Here is a 12,729-nt window from a genome sequence, read left to right as displayed (position 1 = left end):
CAATATAAATTTATTTCTTACCAAAAAACTGGAACTCAAACATTTTTGTATTTTGCTTAATATCAACTTTAAAAACCTGCAACACGGCCAAACTAACAACATGCTGCCCTACGGAAAACACGCCGCTACCAATCGAAGTAATCGATTGGCATATTCAACCAATCAGCAACCGGTACGATTGTGACAGCAAATCGGTACGATTTTTACTGACTACTTGTCACATCCTATCCTAGCTAAAAGCTTACTATCAAGTATCTGAATTTTAGAAAACAAAATGCGAGGGAGACGTTTTAAATCGTTGTTTCAACTTGCCCCGCACCACATATTTCTATTTGCCCCGATGGGTTTAAATTGCGGAGCAATTTCAAACGACCGAAATACAAAAATTAAAACGGATCTCCCATCGATTTTTCATAATCATTATGTTTGTTCAACATTGAATGATTACCTACCGTGAAAATTTGAGGAAAGCACTCTTCCAAACATCATTTTGAGACCTGTTTTATTGGTACGTCAAAAAGTTGGTTAATATTTTGCAAAGGGCGAAAAATAAACATAGGCAGGGATTGCGTTTTTGTAGCTGCAATCTTCCGGGAATGGCAGTCAGAAGGTGCGTTCAGGGGAGTAGTTTGTTGTAAAAAATAATCAGGGCATTGGGTCATTGCCGATCCAAATTACAGCTTCCGTTTCAACTTACCCCGCATTTCAACTTGCCCCGGTATACCTTAATAAAATAAAACGACCGAAACGTGAAAAAACCTTCTCCCTTTATCTCATTAGATTTCTCTCATTCGACTAGTTGTTCAAAAACTTCCTAGCTTCAGTTTAAACATTTATTTTCGACCATTCACAAAGAAAAAAAACATTTCATTCTTCATTTCATTTCCTCTATTCTTCTCTTCTTTACCGATTATATACTCTTATAGGCCTACTTTTCTCATTCCCTCTATCTAGCTAGCTTGTGCGATGGATTCGTGCGTTGCGACTAGAGGCCTGAATAAGAGAAACGCGGATAGAAAATATGTCTCTGCCAACACTGCATTCGATTCTCTTCATCAAAGAACAACACATGAAAAGGAAGAAATGGTTTATGTGGATAAAATCTCACAATCCGCTATTTTATGTATCCACATCACATAACAATAGAATCCAATAAACAATGGAATTTCATTTCATAATCTATAAATGACTTGCATATATTATTGCAAACTAATGTAAAATACATTCAATTTTGTTTATTTAAAAATGGCATAAAATCGAATTTGGCCGTTTTCAGTATTTGAGCCAACATTTTGGCTGCTTGACAGGTCTCCTGCTCGATTGGCTGCTGTTGTTTGACGGTTCGATTGGCGGCACATACCTATCCGCGTTTCTCTTATTAGGGTCTCGTCGACATTTCTCACCAACACGAACGCAGGTTCGTGGTTGCAAACAACCCCATTTGATTTTGCCGTGACAGCTGCTCATGGTTGCAAACAAACCGAGTAAAAGTGTGAGTGAAACGTGCGTGTACGTACACGATCGCTGAAAGCCTAATTCAGGCCTCTAGTTGCGACTACTGGGGTGGCATTGTGCATCTCGATTCGAACGTAATTCTATCGAGTCGAACATGTTTGGCATTACGGGTTTCGATTCGATCTCGAAAACGACTCATCGTTCGAGTATGCTCGAGGAGGTACAAGAATAACGAGATGTTTTGGCATTATGGATGCTCGATAGCACACTGAAAAACGACTCAAGTCGAATGAAAAACACTCGTCACCTTTTTAGCTTTCGAATGTTGTTCGAGAGTCATTTCTTGCTGAAAGTTTTTAATTATAATTTGTTATTATTTCTCTACGAGAATAGAATAAATGTTTTATTATTGTTTCTTGAGGAAAACAGTGTCATAAGTATACCTACTTTTACAGTTCCCTGACAATATGCAATTTCTAATTATCCCGAAATCCGCGTAAAAACGACTTCAATCAAAATCGGTTTTTCCAAGTTTTCACGTATTTCTTGACGATTTCGATAAACCGCGTGAAAAATCCATGAGGAAAATCTGCGTAAAAACGTGTTTATTCCACAATCTACGTAAAAATAAATGAGTTAAATAAAAAAAAAACGCGCATGAGATGACTCAAGTGCATTTAACTAAAACGCATAGAAACATCAAAGTAATTTATTATCGAATCCTTCTTTAGCTTTAAATTATTTAGCTCAAAATTGGATCTGTGGCATAAATTCGAATAAACATAAAACTTATAATTTGTGTCATAACAATATCTCAATTTACAAAACATGTCGTATCGGCATAATGTTTTAATCGGTTGCAACTGCTCAATAAATAATATTGCTTTTTAAAGTCATCGAGCACAATTTGCTTGTTTATAAATTAACTGTCAATTCATGCCATGAAGGATGCCTATCCAACAGGCAACATACTACACGCAGATGAAATTACTCTTATTCTCTCTGTTTACTCACATTCGCCATGCGCTGAAGGTTGTCTCTCCTGCAGGCGGCATACTAAACACGGAGACAGCTATCTCTTATTCTCTCTGTTTACATTCCGTTTGACAGAACATACTCGATTGAACTAGTACAACACCATTCGAAATCTTGTACTGCGACTGAATGAAGTCGAACGAAATACATAATGCCGCATTTTTTTCGAAACGAATCGAAAAACTTACGAATCGAGTGACTCGATTCGAGATGCGCAATGTCACCCCTGGTAACTGGGGGTGTACAAATTAACTTTGCCGACTGCCGACGCATAAACGAGACGAGCGGTAGGGCTGTCGAAACGGTGGCCACGGTAGCGGTTTAACTCGGGCTAGGGGCAAACTTCACCAAGCGCTTGGAATTATGAAAACATGCATGTACTCACGGTTCGTTTGCGACACGCGGCCGTCTAACTCCTGCGGACTCCGGAAAACGCCTATTCGATCGTTGCCGTCGTGCTTCACGCCAACGACGCCTCCTGGGCGTGCATCGGTGGACTTCTAGCTGTCGTGTGTAGCTGTCTCGGCGATCGCCTCACTTGGTGGTGTAGGGGTTACCGTGCGCGCCTTGCACGCTGGGGTCGTTGGTTCGAATCCGGATCCGAAAAACTTTTTTTGCAGCTGTTTCCGGTTGACGACCGGAACGTTGGTCGACTAACTTGGCTTCTGCTCTCGGTTAGTCCACAGCTCGTTGCTCTAGCCCTGCCTAGGGCGCGGCAAATAGCGTTCGCTGCCCTCTCCGGCCGGCCACGTGAACCGCCAGGAAAATGCCTCGAAGCTGGACTGCGGGGTCGAAAACGGTCGCTGACGAAAAGGGTGGTGTGACGGGCCTCGCAATTCTTGCCACATATCTGTCACGGAATTCAAAATGCCGTCATACAGACGGGTTAACTCTAGCACATTAAGCACACACATATCAGCAGTATTACCTGCCGCATCAAAATTCTACGCACTCGCACGCACTACTTTAACTGTCGCACGCACGCACTTAGGCACTTTAGCTACTCTGCCTATCTACTTGAGGGAAATTAAGAAAGAAAATCTAATTAAGTAAAACTCGAAGGTTTCTTCACGCTTTCACTAGTTCACACCTGAACTTCACAACCACGGCGCGGGACTTAACATGGACCGCTCTCGCCTCTTTCACAGACCAGAACGAAGTGAAAGAGTCAAGTTTTAAGATCCTCAGATCAAGGCACGAGATTTCAGATCTACGTCGCCGGAAATTACGCGAAAACAACGAAGTTGATTGTTTTCGCGAAAAGTCAAAAATTATCATACCGAATACAAATCCTTTCATTATTCAGAAAACCATTTCGTCCCCACCTTTAGAGCCAGATCTTCCATCTCGCTTCCCAACCCGAATGTTATTTTACAGAGCTGGGGTCAACGATACTTGAACCCAGGTCGATGCCCGGTCTCGCACATGTTGATTTGGCTAACGACTTTACCTTTGGCGCCAGGAATAAATCGTGAACTCATTTACTTCATGATGCAGATCATGAACAAGTGAACCAATGAACCTATGAATTCTAATCTTCCACGTGAGTGAATTCAAAAATGACCATCAACGTGAGTGGTCTCTAAACAAGGGGTAGTTCAATTCGACTTAATCTATTTGTACAACTTTAAATAATTAATAATTCAAATATTCGTGGTACTGCCACAAAGTTCATAAAAGATTTTAATGACCAATGCATGAAGTATTTCTCGAAGAAATCTGCAAAAGGATTCCTGGTTGAAACTCACAAGAATTTTTCATATAAATTCTTGAATGAATTTCGTATAGATTTCCCAATGCACTTACAGGAGAAATTTTCGAAGGAATTCCTAAGAGAGTTTCTGTAGAAATTTTAGAAGTAGACGTTTTAGTTATTTATGAATTTATTTATTTATTTATGAATTATTTAAAAAAAAAAAGTTTGTCGAGTTTCCAAATAATTTTTAAATGATATTCTGAAATATTTTCAGGCTGAAATAATTTAGTACGTACTGGCGAAGAAGTTCTAGGAGCAATTCTTTGAATTCTTGAAGAACAATTCCCCAACAAACAATTCAGGCTGAATAAGCTATTTTTTAGCTAGAAAAGCCTGATCTAAATTGTATAAGTCCCTCATCAGCTTTCAATTTTGTGGGGTCTAGACTTTATAGGACATGAGAATAAATGCTGAGCGGGCTTGGTAGTCATATGGCTACTGCTTCTGCCTCATACGCAGGAGGTCGTGGGTTCAATCCCAGGTCCGTTCCATTTTCCTACTTTGTATCTTTCTCTTTATTTCGCAAGTCCAATTCCAAGTCCATTTCCATTACTATTCCTATACCTTCAACTTGAGTATTCTAACAATAATCTGCTAGAATTGGAAATGAACTATAGAGCTCGTTTCCTACATCCAATTAGAAATTCCATCAGTTACCTTCTCCTATCTATCACATTGGCAGCTCGTTAACCAAGACGGACCTCTGCCTCCAACCTAACCCAGAAATTCCAACAAATTCCGCATGAACTCGTGGCAAGTGCAGAGGTATATTCGGCTTCAGTGGGCGAGTGATTGCATCATCATTTCCTCCCCCTTCCCTACATTGACTTGCATTCTGACGTGGCAGGCGCCAGTATGACCTAACAAATGAGATCACCAGTACTTGTACATTGAAGATGTGTGCTAGACCCAAGCAAACATCTGTTGGTTCCCTGTGCAAGAACAGCTGATCTGGTCATAATGGAGTAGCAACTACGAGCAGTCAATCAAGCTCAAGCTCAAGCTCATAGAGAATAAATGCTGCATAATTGTAAAGAAGATAATTGTTATATGAACTTGGCTGAAAATATTTATTTCCGACAACAGCTAGATAAATCTGGACTTTCAGGGAAAATGCCATCATCGGCGTGGTAAAAAATATTCGGCGGTGTGGGCAATTTTTATACGGCGGCACGCCGATTCATTTTCGAGGGCGGCGGCGGCATGAGTAAATCGTCTTCGACGGCAGCGTGGCACGGCGAGGCGTCTCTTTTCTCACTACTTATTTTTCACTACTCACATTGCACTTCTCACTTTTTACAGTGAGAAATGAGAAATGAGGAGCGAGAAGTTGGACGTCTCACGCCCCCCGCGGAAAATGACCATTTTTGATCATTTATACAAACTAGATTGTGTTTCGGTATCTCAAACTTCATGATTTTGAGGAACAAGATGAATGGAACTCATTTCGAGGAATTTTGGACAAGTTGCACATATTCCAGAATTTTTCGGTATGGTGGATCTTCGAGCAAAATGGCCACTTTCTATCAGTTCTAAAACCTACTGCGGAATGTTGGGAATAGTGCCCATTTTAGATCAGGTAAAATATTTTGCTTGGACATTTTAAACATGTTAGTTATTCGATATGTTTGACATGTTCCGGAATCTTCAGGATACAGCTCCTCCAAAGAAAATGACCATCATTGAACAGTTAGCCCACACAAATAAGATCTATTGATTTGGTTATTCAAAATAATTCTGGTTTACATGTCACAAGCGAGGATTTAGAGCTGATAAACATGGATGACAAAAGACCGCCAGCTAAGGGTTGTGTACTTAGCTGGTAGTGCAGCCTGGGCACTGTTGTCCTTCTGACATCAGCTAGAGTGAGAAGGTACGCCTCGAGCGTCTGTTCACCAGGAGGTGCGGCTAAACAGCGTCTGCCTGGTACCCAGCGGCTGATTAACGAAATGCTGTATCGCGTCAGCTATACCTAAGGTGGCAGCCCCATCATCGCGATGTAGGTAACGCGACCCCGGTAAGGTAGCTTACTGAAGCCTCTCAAATACCACGAAAAATGGAGATAGAAGAAAAAGAGAACGTTATTTTTGGCAACCGACCCGGCAACGAAATAAGGACTATGATTGGAAACTCGGTACCTGGAATGTCAGGACCCTACATGAACCTGGACGAGTGAGCCTTCTGGCTCGTGAACTGCAGAAGGTTGGAGTGAACGTGGCTGCTATTCAAGAAGTCCGATGGCCTAGATCCGGAGAACGTGAATTCCGAGCCGTGGACCCCACGACCAATACTGCATTCAAGTATAACATCTATCACAGCGGCGGTGAAAAAGCAGAGCATGGAGTTGGTTTCGTAGTGATGGGCAAGCAGATGCAGCGAGCAGCGCCGTAGCGTGCGGTTGGCCAGGTTGGCCCCCGCCAAGGGCGCTAGCCTTCAGGGGGGCGCCAAAATCAATGTTTACTCTATAATAAATAAAACACTTTCATTACTTAGAGGTCATGTAATTATCAAACCTAGTATGGGTTAGTCCAAAGATCCATGGGTATATGGCAGAGATGTGAGATCTAGTAATCTATAGAGCAAACAAAGAATCATTTTTTCACATCCATATATTAGTTAGTTTTAGTTTTGACTACTATTCAAGATTCTCAGGGACCTCTGGGACCGGGTTGAAAATGGCAATTGAATAAAAATAAATCTGATAGTATTTTATAAAGTTATTTGAAAATCATGATGTTTGATACCCACATTGCGATTGATAAAGTTTTTGGACACTATTACGGACACCGAGAGTCCTCCGGAACCGTAATGTTTCAGCAGTGAGGAGAAATGATTCAGTTTTCCATGTGGGTTCCTTCAAAGGAATATATCCATAATTAAGCGATTAACCAAATTCCGAAGGATCCTTTTACTCCTATGATTAATTTGTAGTGGTGGTGGTTTGGTTTTGCGATTTGATACCAATTTGCTTGTTTAATTTAGAAAAACTCCATGTAGTCGGAATAACATTGAGTTAGAGTGAAATCAGTAGTGATTCAGTTTCATTCCAAATTTTCGACCACTAGTCTAGTTTGAATCTGGAGCAAAATAGAACAAACTCGCTGGTTTTTCCAGCAGTGTTCCATTCATATTTTTCAAATTTTCAATTAAATGATATCATTATGTTGCTGCAAGGCGCCGTAATTGCAAAGTAGATTGATCCCTAGATAAAATGACGCATTCATACATTAAAACAATTGAAAAATATTTGAATCTCGTGTTTCGTGGCTCAAATCTGCAGAAAATAGAACTGAGTGTTATACCAGTTTTAATTTTTTGACAGTTGACTGGTATAAAAAATGAATCTAGAACAGCTGCTTGGAAAATTAATGTTTCAGATTCATATTCAAACTGACAGCTCCGAACGATTTGAAACACTGCTGATCTTACTCTTATATCGACGGCTGTATCGAGGAATATCGATAACTCCTAAATATTTGCTTTATTAGATTTGTTGGTAGGACAATATTTTCATCTTATTCTAATATTAATCAAATCGATAGTTGGATATTTTTCTTCGCCCTGCTTCCGATGGCGTTTCCGGCCCTCGACTAAATCGTTTCAGAGTTGGATTCTATTGACCAAACTATGTGTATCCACCAACCAACACACTTGATCCGACGAGGTCTAATAGTGATTCCAACCCACTCCAAACACCAATAAACCTACCTCATTTCATTGACCCATGTAAGTCCAGTGGAATCTCCAAACCATCCAAGGGCTAACTCCAGATGGCCTTCAACCAATCCACTTTAATGTAACTTTTTTTCATGATTCGACTAGGGAGCGTGACCATTTGGGCAGGGGGTACTGGTATTCCCGTCCACAATGTAAATAACTCGACCGCGTTCCAACCAAATGGCTTGATTTTTTGTACATCACTAGATATCGACAGAAACTATCCATGTACTAAAAAACAAGTAATTTGGTTGAAATGCGCTCGAGCAATGAACGTTGTGGACGGGAATAGGGGGTGCTGCCCAAATGATTCTCTACCCTAGGTCCGATAGCGATTCTGGAAATCTCACGAGGTCACTACACCCTAGAATGGAATTTTATATTAGCTCCAAACCATGGTCAAGCCCGCTTCAGAGTTATGTTTTCCTTGATTAGAATAGGACCTATTGCGTTTCTGAGCATTGATAAAGTTGGATTTTATTGACCCAACAAGATTTAGCAGTGCGTGGATTTTGAAAAAAAATCTGGATTTGCGTATTTTTTTTTCATATAATTTCTAGGATTTTTTTTAAGAAAACAAGTAATCTTTACTGTTTTAATCATTTCCGAACACAGTCTACAGATGCTTGCAAATAACATAAACGATACCATAGTGCATCACGCAAAAATGATTGATTTTGAACTTCCTCCTCTCGACCCCTTCGTCACAATATCTGTTTAAACATCTGAATGTTTATTTTTTGTATAGGATGCTTCCGACTGTTGTGCTCAATTTTGTATGACTACTATCGTCTTTTTCAGTCTTATGAAGCAACTGAAATGTGTTGCGTCTATTTTCCGACGTTTCGGTGTATATTTCATCACCTTCTTCAGGGATTTAGAGGCCACACAACAAAACGTAGCCTTATTATGAGATTTTAACCCGGCTCTACAAGTTTCCTTACATTATTTGCATCGAAAAGTATCACAAAATTTCAAATAATTTTAAGGGAATTTTATTCATACCTTATTTGTGGATTACAGGTATCAGCTTCCAATACATTCCTGAATTTTGAATGCTATTTGAAGTATGAAGGTATTTTTTAGGTATGAGATTCAAATTGTTCTCCAAATGTAAAATTTACGTATTTGATTTCTTTTAGCAGAAGAGGGGCGCCCAATAAACGATTCGCCAAGGGCGCTGGGAGTCCACGCTACGGCTCTGGCAGCGAGTGATGCGGTGGAAACCCATTAGCGAACGAATCTGTGTGTTGAGGATACGGGGCAAATTCTTCAATAAGGCAAAGACAAAGGTGCTGTTTGAACGAGATGGCGCCACAACATTTAAAGTAAAATAAATTTCCTTGTATGGACAAATCATCCGTTCTCATTAACTACGCATCGCATCAATATGAAACCTAGGTCAAAAGCAACAAATAATTTTTAGATTTTTTGTTCCCACGACTTATTTTACAGTTCTAAACAATAAAAGAGATTTCATTGTACCTCCATACTAAATTCTAGCTGTATACTTTCAATTTTTTCAAGACTGTTCTCCACCTCGTGTGTGTGGAAGGAACATTGACAGCTTACGATATCGAACAGCAGATGTCACTAGTGTATATGCAATATTACACTGATACAAACACACAGCAACACCACCTGTCGCCTGATAATGGAAATATTGCAATTATACCATCATGTCGACACGGTTGTTTCATAAGGGCCAATGTCGCAAACGTAAACAATACCTTTTCCTGCAAATTCCTCAACAACTAGGATCGCTCCCAGCTAACAACCACTTGGAACTGGTGGCGCTCCGCGCCTTCTATCGGACGGAAGTGGAAAATACCGCCAGAAGTCTCTAATCTTCCTGAAATCAGCGGAAGAAGTCAATGTTTACGTTTGCGACTTTCGCCCTTTTGAAACAACAATGTCGATGTGTAGTGGTTGTTGTTAAAATATTTAGGAAGGGCCTCAAGCGGAATTTTTGCTAGAATGCAACTGACGATCTCCTATTACAGCCTAATCAACGTTTACGCACCGACAAACCAAGACAAAATTTTCAAAACGACTTATCTGCTTTTGTAAACAAAGATTCAAACGACGATTTGACGAATCTGATAGCTCTCCCACGCAAACCAACACCATCAATAGGTAGGTGAAGGATTCCGCTACCTGTTGATGGTGCTGGTTTGCGTGGGAGAGCTATCAGATTCGCCTAATCGTCGTTTGAATCTTTGTTTACAAAAGCAGATAAGTCGTTTTGAAAATTTTGTCTTGAAACGATAAATCCAACGACGTGAAGGACACGTTTTATGAATGTCTTGATAAAGCCTATGGACAGCGCCCAAAGCATGACGTGAAAATTGTTATCGGAGACGCTAACGCTCAGGTCGGTAGAGAGGACTTTTTCTGTCCCATAATCGGTAGGGAGAGCCTTCAATCCGCCTATGGAGAGTGCCCAAAGCATGACGTGAAAATTGTTATCGGAGACGCTAACGCTCAGGTCGGTAGAGAGGACTTTTTCTGTCCCATAATCGGTAGGGAGAGCCTTCACTCCGCTACCAATGACAACGGCACCTACTTTGCACGAAAGAACATCCGAAAGCACACCTGGAGACACCCAAATGGTGAAACTTGCAACCAGATAGACCATGTTCTGGTGGATGGGCGCCATTTCTCGGATGTTATCGATGTGCGGACATTCAGAGGTCCGAACATTGACTCTGATCACTACCTCGTTGTCAGTAAAATTCGATCACGGTTGTCAACTGTATCGAACGAAAGATCACAGCGAACTATGCGTTACAATATCCAGCGATTGTCGGCGGAAGGAGTATCGGCTGAGTACCGCCAGAAGCTCGACGAACGGATAAGTGCAATCAACGTTAGCGACAACATCAACGATCTATGGGAGTCGATCCATGGAGCGGTGAGCACAACAGCACGAGAAGTGGTAGGCACTGCACAGAGGCGACCCAGGACGGGTTGGTTCGATATGGAGTGTCAGAGAGTGATAGACGAGAAGAACGTTGCCTGAAGCCGGATGTTGGTGTCGGGTACCCGATCGAATAGAGATCGGTACAAGGAAGCAAGAGCAGCCGAAAAACGAACCCACCGCAGGAAGAAAAAAGAGTACGAAAAACAAGTTATCAGTGAGGCGCAGGAAAAAATGGAGCAGAACGGTATGCGGAGGTTTTATGAGTCTGCCAATGGCGTGCGGAGAAAGACATGTGCAACGACCAACAAGGGAATTTGCTGACAGATAAAGCTGAAGTGGCTGTCAGGTGGAAGCAACACTTCGAGACTTTGTTGAATGGAGGAAGTGACGGTGCATCGGTGAATAGAATAAATATTAGCGACGATGGACAAGCTGTGGAGTCACCTACACTAGATGAGGTAATGTGAGCTGTTAAAGAGCTGAAAAACAATAAGGCTGCGGGGAAGGACCAGTTCCCGGCTGAACTTCTCAAACACGGCAGTGAGCAGCTTTATGAAGTTCTGCACCATATTATGTCGAAAATATGGGAAGACGAGGAAATGCCTGCTAGCTGGTTGGACGGCCTCATTTGCCCTCTCTTTAAGAAAGGGCACAGGCTGGAGTGCGTCAATTACCGAGGAATAACCCTCCTTAATTCGGCGTACAAAATTATGTCCCGTATTCTGTTCAACAGATTGAGACCGCTTGAAGAGTCCTTCGTCGGCGAATACCAAGCAGGCTTTCGTGAGGGCCGATCAACGACGGATCAAATGTTTACCCTGAGACAAATCCTCGATAAATTCCGGGAGTATAACTTCCAGACACATCATCTGGTTATTGATTTCAAGGCGGCGTACGATTCAGTGAAACGGAATGAATTATGGCAAATTACGCTTGAACATGCTTTTCCGGCGAAACTGATACGGCTGATTCGTATAACGTTGGACGGATCGAAATCAAGTGTAAGGGTTGCGGATGAAATATCGACGTCATTTGTTACCTTAGATGGATTAAAGCAGGGTGATGCACTCTCGAATCTACTGTTCAATATAGCGCTCGAGGAAGCGATTAGGAGAGCTGGTGTGCAAAGAAGCGGTACCATTATCACAAAATCGCATATGCTCCTGGGATTTGCGGACGATATCGATATTATCGGAATTGATCGCCGTGCCGTGGAAGAGGCTTTTGTGCCTTTCAAGAGGGAGACAGCGAGGATTGGACTCACGATCAATACCAGCAAAACGAAGTACATGGTCGCTGGCAATCAACTTGGGTTCATTAGTGGTGGTGGTAGCGAAATTGTGCTGGATGGTGAAAAATTTGAAGTGGTAGAAGAATTTGTGTATCTTGGAACATTAGTGACGTGCGATAATGATGTTACCCGCGAGGTGAAAAGGCGTATTGCAGCTGCAAATAGGGCTTATTACGGACTTCGTAACCAGTTTAAGTCCCGTAGTTTGCAAACGAAAACAAAACTCGCGCTGTATACTATTCTGATTCTTCCGGTGGCTTTATACGGCCATGAGACATGGACGTTAAAGGAGGCTGATCAGAGAGCTTTCGGAGTGTTTGAGCGTAAGGTGCTGCGGACAATACTCGGCGGTAAACAGGAGAACGGTATCTGGCGGCGTCGCATGAATCACGAATTGTACCAGGTGTATAAAGGGCTGGATATTATTAAGCTTATACAACACGGCACACTACGGTGGGCTGGTCACGTTGTTCGTATGCCGGAAGAACGTCAAGCGAAGATAATATTTAGTAGAGAACCCGGAAGAGGCCGCAGGCTTCGTGGAAGGCCGCG

This window comes from Armigeres subalbatus, chromosome 1 (assembly GCF_024139115.2).
Source record: "Armigeres subalbatus isolate Guangzhou_Male chromosome 1, GZ_Asu_2, whole genome shotgun sequence".
In the NCBI taxonomy this organism is placed as follows: Eukaryota; Metazoa; Arthropoda; class Insecta; order Diptera; family Culicidae; genus Armigeres; species Armigeres subalbatus.
The sequence above is the reverse complement of the archived record's forward strand: the minus strand, read 5'-3'. Positions refer to the sequence as shown.